This window comes from Amblyomma maculatum, chromosome 1, assembly GCF_055883805.1.
Source record: "Amblyomma maculatum isolate TAMU_Amacu chromosome 1, ASM5588380v1, whole genome shotgun sequence".
Lineage (NCBI taxonomy): Eukaryota > Metazoa > Arthropoda > Arachnida > Ixodida > Ixodidae > Amblyomma > Amblyomma maculatum.
In genome coordinates this window covers 236,657,104-236,675,091 of record NC_139344.1, presented here as the reverse complement: position 1 = coordinate 236,675,091, position 17,988 = coordinate 236,657,104, and the positions used below count along the sequence as shown (strand labels likewise).

The window sequence follows — 17,988 nt, the reverse complement described above, 5'->3', positions numbered from 1 at the left end:
ACCTTTCAGTAACAATCGATATGGCAACGGTTACACTAAGCAATTTCCTTCCCCGTAATTATTTCCTGCCTTTAGTGAGTGTATGGTACCTTTAGGTTGCGTTCAGGGACATATTTCAGCAGTAATCGCCGTTTACAGTGAGTATGTTACTTTTAGGTTGCGTTCAGAGAGACCTTTCAGCAACAATCGCCGTTTAACTAGCTGAGAGCGTCTTTTGCTCCAGTGCGCCTACGGGATATGGTTTGGAAATACGCGGCAGAGACAGGGAGGTCACATTTGGATGTCGGTACCTGCCTCACGTGCAAACTCCCAGAGGGATAGCAGCTTGAGTTGCGCCCGTGCGTCGTTGCTCGGTGTAGTCCAAGCATTGAATGTGGTGAAATGGCTTGGAAGGTATTTTCTTTTGATAACCATGGGCAGTCCTACAACACGTGTTTTCTGGGCGAAATGTAGGACAGTTGTGTACTGTACGCTATCAGTTCACGTTAAAGAACTCCAGCTGGTCGAATTTACCTGAAGCTCTCCACTGATACGGCGTCCCTCATAGCCAGAGCCGCACCCCGTCATGGTGGCGCAGTGGTTAAGGCGCTCGACTGCTGTAAGCAAGTATGCGGAATCGAATCCCGACCGCGGTGGCCGCTTTTCGACGTAAGCGAAAAGAAAGGTGCTCGTGTACTGTGCGATGTCAGTGCACACCAGGTGGTCGACATTTCTGGAGATTTTCACTACGGCGTCCCTGAGTCGAATTGCGACTTTAAATCTCATAAACGATCTAAACCGATGAGTCGTAGCCAGGCTTGCTGTGGGGCATCATTAAAGCTCATGAACCGAACTAAGCTATACCGTAAAAAAGCAAGCAAAGTGGCTTGAAGACTTTGGACCAAAAGGCGCACATAGTTATAAGCAACTAGTTATAAAGTCATGCGTCATCCCATTAAATCGAGGTGTTGTATAGTTTATCTGTGCCTTCGGAGAGAGTGTGCCATATGCCTGAACAATGTTCCAAGTCTCGAAAATTTCTGGTCAGTGAAGCAAAAAAAAAAGAACGCAAATAAAAGATCAAACTTGAGCGTGCACTAAAGAGGACAAAACAGATCAGCCTAGGAGCATGCCGGGCCTTCTTCGCAGTGGCTACAGGAAGAGTGTAGGTTTCATCGACATCAAACAATGGCCTCTTTTTCTAAAGCAGGAATACATTCGACGGGTACATTTCTACCTTCTTCTGTCCTTCCGTTCGTCCGTCCGTCTACACAGGGAAGAAATAACTATTTTAAATGGACGATATAAATTCAGGAACTAGTCAAGAGTCTACGAATTGACGCCAAATTTCTCACGAATAAGTTTCCGTAACCTGAGGAAAGTAAATTAGCTGAAAAGGGGAAAATTCAATTGGATGGAATGGGAAAAACAGGACCATCGGATTGCGAGATGGGCACACTACACATACAGCTCGCTGGTTCAAACTGAAAAGCGTTTGAGATGAATGCGGCCACCTGCTTTGAAGGAATGCGTAAGCAGGTCCCGCGTTGCTAGGCTGCGCCATGACGACACGGCGGCAGCTACTGTAGCAACCGCGTCTTTTGTATCTCATATACTCGTTACGTAGTTTTGGACTCCTTTTTTTCTTATGTTTGCTTTAATTGTACTTCGTTTGATTAGTTAACACGATTTAAACACTCTCTGACCCTTTTCTCTCATTATATTCAGCTCTTTCATGTCCAAACGCGTCCATTTCCGGGTTTATGACATCGCGCACTGACGCCATATCCGATGTCGACATAACTACGTCACTATTCCGATGTCCTCATAGGTCACGTTGCCGGAAGTGAGGTACCACGCGATCGCTTTGGACATCAAAATCAACCCGTTTCAAGATTTCAACGTATATTTGACTGAATTGGCTATAATTAATTTACCAATGACTCCGAATGCACCAAATTTCTTCTCTGACGACATTTTTCGATCGTCTATCGACTACAAGCATTTTCTTTTCCTATCTGTTCTCACTTCGACATAATCCTGCCGACAAAGTTCTGGAGACAAACTCCTTAAAAATATCTCCTTAATGCTTACACATTAATAAACATAGGTGTAATTAATGTTCGATGTGAACGGGAGGGACACAGTAATACAAACACGGTCAACTCTTAAGCAAACATTTTTTTTTTAAAAGGCGTCATAGGAGAGAGAAATTTTATCAGTGAATGAATGCTTTATATCCTTTTGGTATGACCAGAAATAAGCTTCTAAGAAACGTTTTTTTTTTTTTACATAACTTTTGAATGCATAGGGCACCTTTCTTTATGGCGCGTTCTCAGTTGCTTAGAGAATGCTCTCGTAGCCTCCTTCCTCGTGCGTGTTCTTTTGCGCTCTAGCAGGTGCTTGCAATGGCTGCCTTCTTTTTCTTTGTTTGTGGTTGCTTTTGTGTGTCTGGTTGGCTCGTCACTTGCACAAAATGTATGTGAGTATGCCTATGCGTATGTTATGACATCTTCGATGCTTGCATCCACCAGGAGAACCTCGCCTAGAACACGGTCACGAATGCATAGTAAAAGAAGTAAGAAACAAATGCTTGAGCTCAGACGCCGATAACAGATGAGGGGTAAATGCGGTATGCGCTACGTCATCTCTGCTGCCACGTGGTGCGGTATAATTAAAAGAGTGCACAAAGGCTACTTTAGTGGCATTCTTCTCAGTGCTTTCCTTGCGTATATGGATGACATCAGAACTTTGAAGAACATGCATGTGTTCCGCAATGAGATAGCCTAGCTGGAGGATGAAGTTGAGGGCACCTTTTTTTTTCGATGCGCTATTTTGTACTGCACTCTTTTAACTCTGGTGGCCGCTCACGGCCGACATGAACGCAAAAGCCCGTAACAGTCGTGTAACACAGGCGCAAGGAGCCATTCCTCTCATAATGGCGTGATTCGCTTATGCTGGATGATAGACTGTCCATTTTGTGAAAAATATCCGCTGGTTCTAACTAAAAATTCCCCGGACAATCATGGTTTGCGCTTACGCAGAGGTGTTGTCAACTTCGCCTCAGTTTTTGTTGCCGTAATATGTGTTTGGTTATATTTGCGCACGACTCATATGTCACATGACCTTACGAGAAAAAGGAAAACTATTTCTGTGTACGCCTTCATCTCTTTCACTTTCTGCGTCCAGGACGTCGCTGTGGGTTTGAACGAGCTGCTGGCATACGAAGGCAACGTTGAAGAGGACTTCTGTATGAATTTTCAGGTAGTGAAAGGTCCAGAAAACTAGCATTTGCATAATTCGTTCTCGCTCTTCCATCTTTTGCGTGCGTTTGAACTATGCAGGCGCGACTGTTTCTTTTTTTCTCATGAAAGGTATCCGTCGCAGAGTATATAGAAGTAAACACTCACACCATCAAGTACGGCGGTAAGGACATTCCAGTTACAAGCGAAAAAAGAGCAGGTGAGCAATCCATCGTCCCCAAAATTATTGAAAGAGAGAGAGAGAGAGAGAGAATCTATAAGGGCAGCTAATCACTGTTAGGAATTCGGTGGTATCAGAAGCTGATACCTTTACCTCGAATTTGATCTCCACCTGTGGCAAAAGACGAGTGACACGCACATGGAGGCGCCTCTCCTTTTATACTTTTCAACTGCTTTCGATCACTTTTATCACTAAATATTTTTTAAGTGAATTGTGACTTTTGTCGCAATTATTGGCTTTCCCACTTTTTTTCGGCGGTCTTTTGACAGCTATGCGACCAGCGGCACATTTCTTTCCCAGTGGAGGCCCTGCTTGCAATGAACGGCAATGCAATAGAATTACTGCTTAATGGAGGCCACGTGAGGCGCTAAACGTTAAGCCTTAAGCACAGCACTGAGACATGGTAAGAGCGCAATGATGTCAGGATTGAGGATTGGCAGACGAATGTTTGACTGTCCTCGGTCTGCTCGTTCTGGTCTTTCTGTCGCCACGCTAGTACCTCGTCTCATTGTGCTCAAAACTACCAACAGGCCCAGCTGTCTGCATTAAGTGATATACGTATCAAAAACTACCACTAGACGTAAACAACCATGTCATAACTTGTTTTATGATAAACTGCTTATAGATTTGAAGAGAGAAAAGGGAATCAGCTAACGTACATTTGAATGAACTGGTACACAAACGCACCTTCGAGCGCAGGAAAATTATTGGTGTATAAGCGGCACTACGACTTGCCTCTTCTTGCACAGAATACGTAGACCTGTACGTGGACTTGGTTCTCAACAAGGCCATCACTCAGCCATTTAAAGCCTTCTATCTCGGATTCCACAGCGTTTGCACTTCGAAAGCGCTCATTATAAGTAACACAACGAAAGAGAAAAATATATTATCTCAGAGCTCACGATTCGTGGTTGCGTTGCGTTGATTGGCAGATGCTTCGCCCTGAAGAAGTGGAAATGCTCGTCTGCGGCTGTCCGAAACTGGATCTGGACGAACTACGAAAAGTCACCGTGTACGACAGCTTTGAAGAAGACGAACCAATTATCAGGTAACAACTTCCTCTGAGTTCGTGGGCAAGAGCATTACCAAAAGAGATCTAAAAGCCTTGATTCCCTGAGAAACCTAAAAGCCCTTGATCACCTAAAATCTTCTTTTCATCTGCGCGCGATTTTAACTTGGAGCGATTAATAAACGACAATTTACAGCTGTTTGTCTCTTGTGCTCGCTATCTGCCAAACGCGCAAGACGAGCAAGCCCTGTTAATGCTACGATGGTGCTTACTGTGTCGACCATTTTGATTGGCCTCCGCCTTATACTAGAGCACCTACTCAGTACGTCTAGCAAGCTGTGACAAGTTCGCAGACAAGTGCAGCCAATACGTTCAAAAGCGAGGCCCACAGTTCAGGCGCGGATTGATGTGGTGAAAGCCTCCATTATCCGCAGGGTCCTTCGCCAAGCCTCAACTGCAATACGCCTTAACAGCGAATATCCACATGCTCTCGTTTGTTCCAGAGAGAGACTCAGCTTTACAAGTTGGATAGAGGACATCTCAAAATAGAGGCTCGCCGCCTGAGAAGTGACCTACAAGGTCAGAGAAGGAGAGCTCGGACGTCGCAATTGGAGCGCGTTCGTGCAGCCTTCCACAAAGATATGACCACTCAGCGCGACGAAATGAGCTACCTCCACAGCTGACGTGAAACTCGTTGCGCTTCTTGGTGGAAGGTTAAACCTGCCTAATTGTGATCTATACAGGTTGTCCATCAGTGGCTAGTCATCGATAAGCAATGGAAGCACGGCTCCTTCATCACCATACTTGCGATGATGGAACAAAGCCTTCTCAGTGCTCCGGCCCGCCATGCTGCTGTCAGCTGGAGCGCACTTTCTTTTGCTTTTGAAGAACAAGATAAATAATTGACGAGAATGAAAAAGGAGAAACAATATTTTGTGGGAAATACAGTGGAAATAAATGAATAAAAAGTGGCAGCGGCCTAACCATGCTTGAAACGAAGTTAGACGAGCTTTAGCTCGGTTTTACATGGCTTTTGGGGTGTTAAGCGTTTGATTTTGGATGCTACTCATCGAAACCTTTTCAGCGATATGGCTTGACGTGGTGACGTAAAGTTAGATAATTAATCACAATGAACCAATTATCAGTAAGTAGTGAAGACCCGCAATTGCTGTTTTTAATTATACTCGATATAAGCTATCCGACAATATATGACTTGATTCTGTAGCATTAAGTTAAATCTTCATCACAATTTTATAATTAAGTTTAATTATGGCGCGTAATTGACAAAGCGAGTAGTTAGTCATGTGGTCATATATTAGCTTAGCACGGTACATCGGCATGTATGACTTGTTATTTTCATGAAGTGTATACCTTTTTATTGTGATCCATAATGTATTGTGCATTAAATAACTATGTGTGCACTGGTTAAAAATTATTTGAACTAAATAATCGGTCCACTTTTTTTTGTCGGGATTTGAAGCTGGTCGAAGCATTATGTGCCACGTTATATTAGACAATGTGCAGGAAACTAGCAATAGTGTTGTTCTTTCCAAAAACATTTTCCTATCAAGCACTGTTCAAACGAAGCGCTTTCCTATATTTATGATCTCGCAAAAGGAGACATGCTTTAATTTTGATTAATCACTGCTTCAAAGTGTTCTAAAACCTTCAGTGCTAAGGCTCTGCGAGGTTTCAGTTGTCCATAAACAGCTACATATCTTTGGTGGAAACGAATACTTCTAGTGCTTTTTTTTTTTTTTTTTTTAAATCCCAGTATTGGGCAGACTACTCATAGGGAGAACAATTCGGTAAACGAAAAGTTTGAAAAAGGCAGTAGTTATCATCGCCTTTAAAAACTGAAGGAGCCCTAATGCCTACTTCAATGGCTGTTTACAAGTGTTTTCTTGAGCAAACATCTATCGGTGGTGTGTTTCTTTTGCTCAGGGACTTTTGGGACATACTCAAGTCTTTCTACTCCGACGTGCACAAGCAGTTCCTCCGATTTGCAACGGGCTGCTACTGTGTGTACCCGTCGGCGGAATTGGGGAAATGGCTTTCAAGATATCGGCTCAGAACAGTAACACAGAAATGTAATCATACTCGTCGTATGAAGAAGTGTTATTGTATATTGTTAATGCTAACTTCGTCCGCAAAGAAACTGAATTTCATCATGTGGGATTACTGTGGTAGGGTCGTACGGCTTTTCTTACCAGGCGAATTGGAACCGCTGGAAAGTATCTTCTCTTGATCTCGTAGGCTGTGGCATTGTGATTTCTTTCCCTCCTTGAAACGAAGGCAACGCAAATGGAGAAGAATTAACGCAGTCGTTACGGAAGACATAGGCATCTCACAAGTAAACAGTTAGTTTTTGTTATTAAGGCGAAAGGCTTTAATGGCTCATACTGTGGTTGGACAAAGTGTGTCCTGCTTTTGCGGCGGCTGTCGCGTGGCGTTCCATGGCGGGCATTCGAGTTTGGGATTACAGATAGCAGGAACGCTAGACAAGGTGAGACTTCTGAAGGAAAGGCGCAGTATCTGTTACACTTTCTCCGACAAGTGTGCGTTTGGATGGTACGCCATCTCTCCTGTCGCGTGGCGTTCCTTGGCGCGTGTTCAGTTGTGCAGATGGCAGGAACGCTAGACAAGGTGAGACTTGTGAAGGAAAGGCGCAGTATCTGTTACACTTTCTACGACACGTGTGCGTTTGGATAGTACGCCATCTCTCCTGTCGCGTGGCGTTCCTTGGCGCGCGTTCAGTTGTGCAGATGGCAGGAACGCTAGACAAGGTGAGACTTGTGAAGGAAAGGCGCAGTATCTGTTACACTTTCTACGACAAGTGTGCGTTTGGATAGTACGCCATCTCTCCTGTCGCGTGGCGTTCCTTGGCGCGCGTTCAGTTGTGCAGATGGCAGGAACGCTAGACAAGGTGAGACTTGTGAAGGAAAGGCGCAGTATCTGTTACACTTTCTACGACAAGTGTGCGTTTGGATAGTACGCCATCTCTCCTGTCGCGTGGCGTTCCTTGGCGCGCGTTCAGTTGTGCAGATGGCAGGAACGCTAGACAAGGTGGGACTTGTGAAGGAAAGGCGCAGTATCTGTTACACTTTCTACGACAAGTGTGCGTTTGGATAGTACGCCATCTCTCCTGTCGCGTGGCGTTCCTTGGCGCGCGTTCAGTTGTGCAGATGGCAGGAACGCTAGACAAGATGAGACTTCTCAGGCTGTCGCCTTTCATTACTTTAGTTGCTGAAGTCCCTCGTATTTTTTTCGAAACTTCACCGTGCATCGCTGTTATGACGTTTGCTTCAGTTTCCTCGACGCCGTTAAGGAACAGGTTTGCACGCTCAAGCCCGTCCACTCGCTTCGCCTTTTCGAAGCTAATTGAACTCGTCACACTGTGAAGTTGAAGGTTCCCCCGTATTACCCGAAACAAGTTTTCCAAATGAGCTAATACACGCGCAAAGCCACAACTAGCCTCATTAGTTTCAGGACAGACTCTGTATTCCGGACGGTGTTGTTTCAACCTATCTGATGGCTTCTCTCCCCGACATCGTTGCCTGACACTAGTGCCAAACTTGCTGGTTGAGCTTTTCGATGGCTTCACTGCTCGAAGTCGTAGACCGACTGGAGTGTCCAGCTTCTTTTGTGGTTGATGTTCCAGATGACAGCTCGACATGAATGCCTAACATTGGAGGCAAAAGTGCTGGACAGTTGAGTGCAATCACACTGCAGTTTTTTGTAGTGCTGGCGACACTGATACTAACTGCATTACAAGCACTCTTGTATATATGAGACAAACGTTTCTACCATCGACATTGCTTGGATACTGAAAGGTATATTGGGCATAGACTTAACCAAAGCGTTTGATAATGTCCGCCAGTCGGCCATCCTTGACGGCCAGTGAGATATTAGAGTAGGGAAGATGACCTTTGATTACGTCAAATCATTTTTCAAAGACAGAACAGCAACTCTACACATGCAGAGCCTCAGCTCGGAAGAGATTAAATTAGGAAACAGGGGCACCCCACAAGGGGCCATCTTATCCTCCTTCCTATTTAATCTAGTTATGAAAGACCTCCTGCGCAAATTAGGAAGCATCGAAGGGCTAAAAACGAGCGTCTACACAGACGACGTCAACGTTTGGCTCAATGAGGGCCGCGATGCGTCTATCGAGGAAAGGCTCCAGCGGGCAGCCGACATGATAGACCTCCATGCCAAAAGTAAGGGGCTGAGCTGCTCCCCGACGAAGTCGGAACTACTAATCATCAGGTCTCGGACGAGGACAGCCAACGCGTCTCCTCCCAGAATCTCGATAGAATTGAACGGGAAAGAAATTGCGCAAGTAGATGAGATCCGAATTTTGGGCATGCTCATAACCAAAACAGGAAACAATCCCACGACTCAGCTAAGCTAGACGAGCATGCAAACCAAGTGGTAGGCATCATTAGAAGAATCTCGGCCAGAGGTAGAGGGCTAAATGAGAAGAACAAGTTGAGGCTGGTCCAGGCCTTCATCTTGAGTCGGATCCGCTACTTAGCCCCATTCCTTAACATAAAAAAAGCAGACAAAAACAAATTAGACGCCATAATAACGAAATGCACCAAACGAGCACTGGGACTCCCAACCTCGACCTCAACCGAGCCACTAGAGTGAATGGGGGTGCATAACACATGGGAGGAGTTAGCGGAAGCAACGTGAACGGCGCAACTCGAACGCAATAAGTCTAACTGAGACAGGACAGGAAATTCTAAGCTGGGTAGGATCACAAGGGAACAGAAGCCCGAAATACCAGACGTTCCACGTTGAGTTCAAAATTAGGAAAGCCCTCACGATCTCACCGATACCCAAGAACATACACCCACAACACGATGAGGAAAGACACCAGCACAGAGCCAAGCACTTGGTAACAAAACTAAGCAGAATACCACCCGAGACGGTTGCCTACACAGACGCCGCTTTTGACGATGACGGGAACTCCTTCTCAGGGGTAGTCGACGCGTCCGGAATAGAGCAAGGCAAGATATATACAAGCGCAGTAGACGCCACGGCAGCGGAGAAAGCGGCGATCGCCATAGCGTGCGTTAGTACGGACGCGAAGGCGATCAACAGTGACAGCAAATCGGCAAAAAGGAATCTCTGCAAAGGCAAAATATCACACTACGCGTGGAACATATTAACGAAAAGCGACATAGACAGAAGGATCACCCTAACCTGGGCCCCCGCTCACGAAGCAGCCAACGCCCTTTCCCGAGCGCTCATTATCCGGGGTGGACGCCGGCGTCAACCTAACTTTAAGGCCGAGACGCTCGCGACCTACAACGAAGTCATCGAGCACTACAAGTTAGGACGGAGGAAATATCCATCCCCAGATAGGTCCCTCACGTCCACAGAGGCAGTCACCTGGCGCCGCCTGCAAGCCAAGAACCACATGTTTCCCAGATGGAGATACCTCACGCAAATTGGAAATCCGGAGGACCAATTCTGCAAATTCTTTAAAGATATAGGAACTCTAAAACATATCCTCTGGGAATGCAGCCACTCCCTGGGATACAATTTATTCAAAGACACTGAAGCATGGGAGGCCAGGCTTGATAGCGAAGACCCGGTGACACAGGCCAGCATTGTTCGTCTGGCAACCGAAGCGGCGAACCGCTTCGTCTACTAACCCCTGCCACTTAGGGTGACATCAGGCTCCCTGGATGCCTGCGAGCGGTACCGGAACTCCGGTGTCAGCTCTTCCGGACAATAAAAGTTTTCACATCCACCTGAGAGGTATAGTGCTTAGTGTTTAAGAGACGCAGATCTGTTCAGAAATGTGTTACGTTAGCTGCTGCTAAAGCACTTGCAATCATAGCTAGGAAACAAACGTGCAGGCGTTTCTTGAATAGCAGAATGAAATAATTAGAATTATGTTGATCAGGTATAGCTATCAGCAGAAGATAGTACACAGTATCAAAGAAAAGTGTACAAAGGTTCGAAGCTAACCTCAGCTCACAAGCCAACGTTTTGACGTGACTTCTCTTCAGCTGGGCATGACACCCATCACTGGCAGGGTATGTAAGTTATGCCTTGAAAAGAAGAAATGTGGTGGAGGCAGACGAGTAGGGCGAAAAATGAAAGGATGTTTTCTTGGGGATGGATTTCTCAGTACTGAGAACCCGGTGTTTCATGACTAGGAAAATACAATAGAGGCGACAGCAGCAGAAACAAATTCAGGGCTTAACACAATGTGATGTACAGGTGCCCATGAAAGGTTACAAAACGGCAAAATGAGAATAAAATTTCAACTGTCGCAAATCTACGCGTACAGCAAGGACATGCTGGTGTTTTGGCCGCTTCCTTGTGTGACCTTTACAATCCACCCCTAAGTGCCTGGCAGGACGTTTAAATACAGGAAATAAATTTAGCTTTTCATTGTTTTACACATTCCGAAAACATTGCACATTTCCCTGCTGTCGGCTTTTAATTTTCCTTTTCAGGTAATGAGATTATTCACCCTACGTAAGATCAAGTGATAGGTTTTGGAAATTGGTTTTCTAACGTCTCAGTTCAGCCAATTTGCTATTACGCGTACCATCCAAACGCACACTTGTCGGAGAAAGTGTGACAGATACTGTGCCTTTCCTCCAAAAGTTTCATCTTATCTTGCGTTCCTGCCATCTGGAGTCCCACACTTGAACGCACGCCAGGGAACGCCACGCGACAACCGCCGCAAAAGCGGGACACACTTTGTCCACAGCAGTATGAGCCATTAAAAGCTTTTGTCTTACAAGACTTCTACAGGTAACGAACGCAAAATACGAGTTTTTCAGTGCAAGGGGACACGGGACAAATGTTTGTGGGAGAGATTAGAACGCCATGTTTAACAGCGCGGTACATTCAGGTATGTGATAACTCTGCTCCAGTGTTTGCAAAAGTTAATACTGGGGCCGAACTTACCGTTGTTCCGTCATCTTTTCCCGGACTCCCTGTGAACTTAACGAGAGTTGACGAGGTTTTGACAGGCGCGAGTGGTTCACGCCTCAATATTTTGGGCAAATTCGAGGCAAAAATTGCTTGGAAATGGAAACGTTCTCGCCAAGCATGTTATGTGGTAAGCTCGCTAAGACATGTTCTTCTCGGTTTGCCCGCTCTGGAGGCACTAGAAGCTGTGATGTATGTCGCCTCAGTCGCGCAGGAAGGGTCTACCGGTAGCGTTCCGGTCCCCGAAGTTTGCAGTAACCTGAGCGCCATGCCAGGAGAATATCGGATACGGCTTCGCCTAGACGCGGTTCCGTATGCAATAACTGCACCACGCAGAGTTCCAATTTCACTCAGGGAACGTGTCCGCCTTGATCCCGAAAAAATTGAGCAAATGGACGTTATTCGTAAGGTTGACGGGCCTACGGAGTGGTGGGCCGGTATACTACCAGTGCCAAAGCCGAGTGGGGATGTCAGGATCTGTGTAGACCTTACACAACTGAATAAGTGCGTTGTACGAGAGGATTTCACCCTCCCCACAGTGGATCCAGCTCTGGGTTCTACATAGCCGGTCAAAACGTTTTTCTAAGCTGGATGCGAATTCTGGTTTTTATCAAGTACGCCTAAGCAAGGCTTCGGAGTAAGTTACTACTCTCATTACACCATTCGGGCGGTACTGTTTCACCAGGTTACCTTTCGGAATTAATTCGGCGGCTGAGTTTTTCCAGAAAAGAATGTCCAAAATCCTTGCAGACTGTCCTGGAGTCGTCAACGTAATGGACGATATTTTAGTCTTTGGAAGCACCCAGTAACAACATGATTCTAGACTTGCTAACGTCTTGACCATGTTTACAGAATCTAATGTAACGTTAAAGAAATCCAAGCGTTTCTTCGAAGTTAAAAGGCTTATTTTTTGGGTCGTGTAAGTGAGGAAGGCGTACAACCTGATCCAGCAAAGAAAAATGCCGTGAAAAAAATGAAGCCGCCGAGCAATGTAGCGGAATTGCGTAGCGTTCTGGGCATGGCAAACCATTTGGGGCGCTTCTTGGCGCATCTGGATACACTACAGCTCCTTTGCGCGAGCTTCTGCGTAAAAATAGGGACTGAATATGGGGCCCAGGATCACCGTCTAGACAAAAAGGCCTCAGCGCTCCTCTCTGACGTCAGTGCCACGTCACGCAAAGAGGTGTGCTATTCGACAAGCGGTTCAATTGCTATCAAAATGGATGAGGCGTTCCCAACTCGTCTGACTCCACAGTGACGGACGCAGGGAGCAGGCGCACGTTTGTGGGCATGCAACCTACCTGTCGTCAAACTAGGTCAATGGAACGAGCGGTGAACGCCAAACAAGATGTTAGCTGGTTTGATTGCTTGTTTTCCGCTGCTTTATATGAGACTACCGTGTGCGGTTGTCTGTTGCAACATTTGCACCACACTGTCATGAGAGCCCGTTGCCGGCACAGTAGAGCACTGTCTATCTAGCCCATGCTTGTTTTTCTGGGTTTCTTTTCTATGAGAGCTTTTCCTACAGAATTTGGATGTGCGGTTCTGGCGTTCATGCTGGTTAGCTACAAGTGTTGAAGGCATGTGTGAATCTACTGAAGAAGTGTATGCGAAATGTACGAGATTGCTACGATGTGTACGAGAAATGTGGGAGATTTCTAAGAGCTATGCGATTTCTACAAGAATTCTGTGAGGTCTTTTAGAGCGTCTACAATGTCTCGTAGAGTTGTACGAGGATTGTACGATGTCTCGTAGGGCGTCTACGGTGTCTCCTAGAGCGTGTACGATGTCTCGCAGGGTTGTGCGAGGATTGTAGGATGTCTCGTACAGATGTACGAGGGCTCAAGCAGCTTGTAGAAGATCTCGTACAGTTCACGTAAAACCCCCGCAGACGCCGTACGCGGTCTCGTAGAGCTTGTACGCTCAGTTGTAGGAGACGCTCAGTTGTACGCTCGCTTAAAATCACGATGTTCGTACAGCACCAGCACTCGATTTCGCAGTGCTCATTCAGGGTCCATGCGAGTTCACTTGGCTCACTAAGCCTCCCCGTAAAAAATTAAACCAGTTATAACATGGTTCCATTCGGCCCCACACTGACCCAATTAGATACAGCCTTATATGAGCTCAAATGGGCACAAAATTACGACCAATTTGGCAGCTAACGGAATTACCCAAATGGTTTTGCAAACAATGGGCACTCCCAATTGTTCTCACGTTCATAATGATCATTTAGAATCCCAACTGGATTTTCCATATTATACAGGATTACAATTCATATATGTCCTACCCTATTGGATATTCAAAGTGGTTTTGAAAATTTGAATTGGTCCCCGGGATTTCAAATGGCACTTCATATGGTATATATATAGTTCTCAATTGGATGTTCTAGTTGGTTTGGAAGATATTCAAAGGCGTATGTCCTCATCCGTTCAGTTCAGTTCAGTCGTTCAGTCATGTCCGACTCTTCGTGACCCTATGAACCATATCACGCCACGCTTTCCGGTCTCTCACTATCTTCCTAGCATCACATAACTTCATCTTCAGCGCCTCGAGGATGCCATCTAATCACACTATCTTCCTAGCATCACATAACTTCATCTGCAGTGCCTCGAGGATGCCATCTAATCATCGCGTTCGCTGCCTACCCCTTCTCCGGTGACCCTCAACCTTTCCCAACATCAAATCTTTCTCCAGCGACTCCTCTCTTCTCATCAGATGACCAAAGTAGCTGAGCTTTAACTTTAGAATTTGAACCTCCAATGAGCAGTCAGGGTTTATGGTCGACAATATCGACTGATTTGATCTTCTGGCCGTCCAAGGAACTCTCAAGAGTCTCCCCCAGCACCACAATTCAAACGAGTCAATTCTTCGGCGGTCAGCCTTCTTCACAGCCCAACTCTCGCATCCATACATCACAACTGGAAAGACCATAGCACGAGTTATACGGATCTTGGTTGGCAGACTAATGTCTCTGCTCTTTACTAGGCAGTCAAGGCTAGCCATGGCTCTGTTTCCCAGAAGTAGGCGTCTCCTAATTTCATTGCTGCAGTCTCCTTCCGGGGTTACCTTGGAGCCCAAGAAGAGAAAATCTGTCACAGTTTCCACTTCTTGTCCCTCCATGATCCAGGACTTGATGGGGCAAGACGCCATGATCTTTGTCTTTTTAATGTTCAGTTTAAGTCCAAACTTCTCACTCTCTTCCTGTACGCGCATCAGAAGTCTCTTGAGCTCCACTTCACTTTCTGCCATTTAGTGGTATCATCCGCATGTATGTCCTCATATTTGACAGTTAAATAGAAAAGATCATTAAGAGAGTTAAAGTTTGTGTCATAGTTTTACAGTTTATCACCGAGTTAGACAGTTGATACCAATTTCCTTCATCTGGTTGGCGAACCATATTGTATTTACATGTTAATTCCTGAATAATCATTGATATATATGCCGTATATATTTCAAGTTTAATGCTTTCGTATATCTACATGGGCGTGCTGCTTGCATTGAATGTAAAATATAGGCAATAGAATACATATTCTTTAATAAATACAGAGTTCAGCATGAACATATCACAAAACAAAAATGTATCCGCAATATATATATCATGGCATGAAAGAAATGCGGGAGAAATAAGATGAACTAAGACAAGATTTGAGCATTGTAACTTAATTCATTGAATGCACATCAGTGGCATAACATGCAGAAGATCAAAGATTAATTATAATGATCAGTGCAAAATATAAGAAGAGAAAGTAGTTACACAAAGTTAAAATAATTTTGGAGCTTCAGCTAGTTTACCTCAATAATAGACGTGACAGCATCTTAAACATGAACTGCATTTTCATTCTGCAAATGTTTATATAATTTTTCTCGTTTAAAGTTATCTACTTTTCAAAATTATTACCAATGTAACAGCATTCCCTAAATGCCCCACTAACACACCTTTGACCGTACATGGCTATAGACATTGCATGCAGAGGGCACACATGGGTTCGAGCTTTAGTATCAACTTATTTATTTTGTTAAACTACTATTTTCTGAAATGTCCTCATTAGAAGAGCTTCCTTGATAATTGGCTTCATTTGCACCCTCCCTATTTTGTTAGCTTTATTTCACTGTGAGATGTTTGAAATTATCACGCGAGGTCATGTAACTGTGATGTCATGACCAATATGTCGACTAATCAGGATTTTTTTGGTATTTATTGTGCAGAATCTTTTCAGTCGAATGAGAACTGTTCACTTAAAGTTTAGTAAATGATGTTCCTGCTGCACACCTTGACTAGCACTGCCCTTCGTTCATTGTATCTGCCACTATGCTATGTGCACAATGTTGATGTGTTGCCGCTGCCATGTATAAGATAGTCAAACTGGCAGTCAAAATCACCCTTATATTGTGTTTTGCATATGAATGGAGGTGACGCACTATAACTGCACAGCTTTACCACTGTCAGGCATCACAAGTTTGTATGAAGAACTGGCTTGGAGTTTCATCTGTAGAAGGAAAAGTAAGTGTGATAACAGAAATCTGAAAGCCAACTCCAGTACTGAACTTCAGGAACTCATAATCCCTTGCAAAGACCACAGAAAGACAATTCTCAAACGACTGAACAGCACTAACAGATGGGATGGGAGAGAAGATGACAACAATTCTGCTTCTTTCTCTACATCACTCATTTGGCTGATTATAAACAACCGGACTGACTCTCTTTTCAGCACAAGGATATGCCGAGCAAAAAAGTTGCTACAGCCTTTTGAGGTTTGACTTGCACATCTACATCTATATGCCATTTTTAAGTTTCCTGAGACTATAACAAACCCTTGCTGAACTGAACTACTCTGAATTAAAGCTTTCTGCTGCATAATGACACTTGCAAATGCTGTCCGTCTCATTGCCAAATGAAAAAAAAAAAAAAGAAACGATTGAATCGGTGATCTTAGACTGATGAAAAGATGCAAAAATCCTAGTACTTTATGAGGGGCGATACCAACAGTATATGTGTTGCATCTCGAAGCTATGCATACTATACACATATATGCTGCAGCATAATATTGCAAGAAAATGTCTTTTAGATGGCATATTTTTCAGTGTCACTGTAGGCTGCGTCACGCGAGATGCGTAACCTATTGAAGAAAGCTGCACGTTCAACGATCGTCCACCAATATATGCTGTGCAGTTTCCAACAGCAGTGCATAATTATTTATGCTGCATGGAACAAGCAGCTTGGCTGCTTTTGCTTCTTTACTGCATGTATGCTGTAGGCCACAGAGACAAGTTGAAATATTTGTATGGTCAGTTTCATTAGTGCTTAATTGAAGTAACGTGCACGCAAACAGGTGTAGGTAAAAACGTCCCCGGAAAAAACGTCTCCGGAAGAAACGTCCCCTGACGAAGCGGCAACTAGGAAAAAACGTCCCCAAGGCCAAAACCGGCCCTGAAAAAGATTTATTCTGGAACACACATGAAAAAAACCAACAAATGTTATGCCATTCTTTCTCGGCTTTAAGTTAAATGTAATCATCATATGGAACGTCCTCTGGGGGCCCGAAATGTTTACAAGAACTGCGTAAATTAAAGCATGTCACTGTCACTGTATTACCGCTGCCATTTTTTTTTGTCATGAATGCCCGCATCAATTCGATTTTCGCGGTCAATTCCAAGCCGACAGGTGACACCGCTGTAATAAAGTTAACATGCATCATTCATCATTGCAGTTCGCCACGGAGAAACGTAGTCTACGTCCTATAGCGCAAGACTACAGCCCCGTTCGGGGACATTTTTTCCTACTTCGCCATTAGGGACATTTTTTCCGGGGACGTTTTTACCGGATCCCCACGTAAACATCCCACACTGTCTTCGCTTGAAGCTTGACCGGTAAGCTATTTTTGCATGTCGCATATCTTGCCTGACTGCAGGCGCCATGCTTTCACACAACTGTTTCAATGCTTTTGCTATAAGCTAGAGCCATTAAACTTTCATCACCATTCAAGAGTTAAACACTGATAGTAGTGATGCACACATCACAAAAGAAAGTATCGCTCGCGGGTGACCAGTGGAACAGAGTGCGAGCAGGATTCGGCGTCTGTTTCCAAACAAATCACTTGATCTTCCAATATAAACACACAACTAAAACAATGGCCACTGTCGCTGTTTATGATCAGGAATTTTCGCAAGGAACTTGGTGACGCATTGGGCCAAAGCTCCGATTCGCTGAACCACCGCAACGCATTTCTTATCTGTCAACCGGACGTACATGACAAGCACGCATAGTTTTTCAAGCATCGCAAAAAAAGAAGCGAAACTCACGGTGGTCTTTTCCGCCACCGCTAGCTTTCGCTAGCACCGCCATATTTCTGAATGCGCAAACTACAGGCGCGCATACACGACAAACATGTAGCGTTAGCGCGTAGACACTTGACATCGTGCTTGCCGCTGTTAGGCGAACAGCAAAGCCGTTGAAGTCGGCAACTTCCGAAACCGAAACAAGTCGAAATCAGCCGAAGCAGCCGAAGCTGTAGTGCTAGTCATAGCCATTGGCGGCGTAGCTTCGTCGCGCTTTC

The 17,988-nt window shown here is 44.9% G+C and overlaps 1 pseudogene; it reads left to right on the top strand.

Moving 5' to 3' along the window:
• Positions 1-10,136, top strand: part of LOC146205960 (putative E3 ubiquitin-protein ligase HECTD2) — a 45,918-nt pseudogene extending 35,782 nt beyond the window's left edge.
• The last annotated feature ends 7,852 nt before the right edge of the window (positions 10,137-17,988 follow it).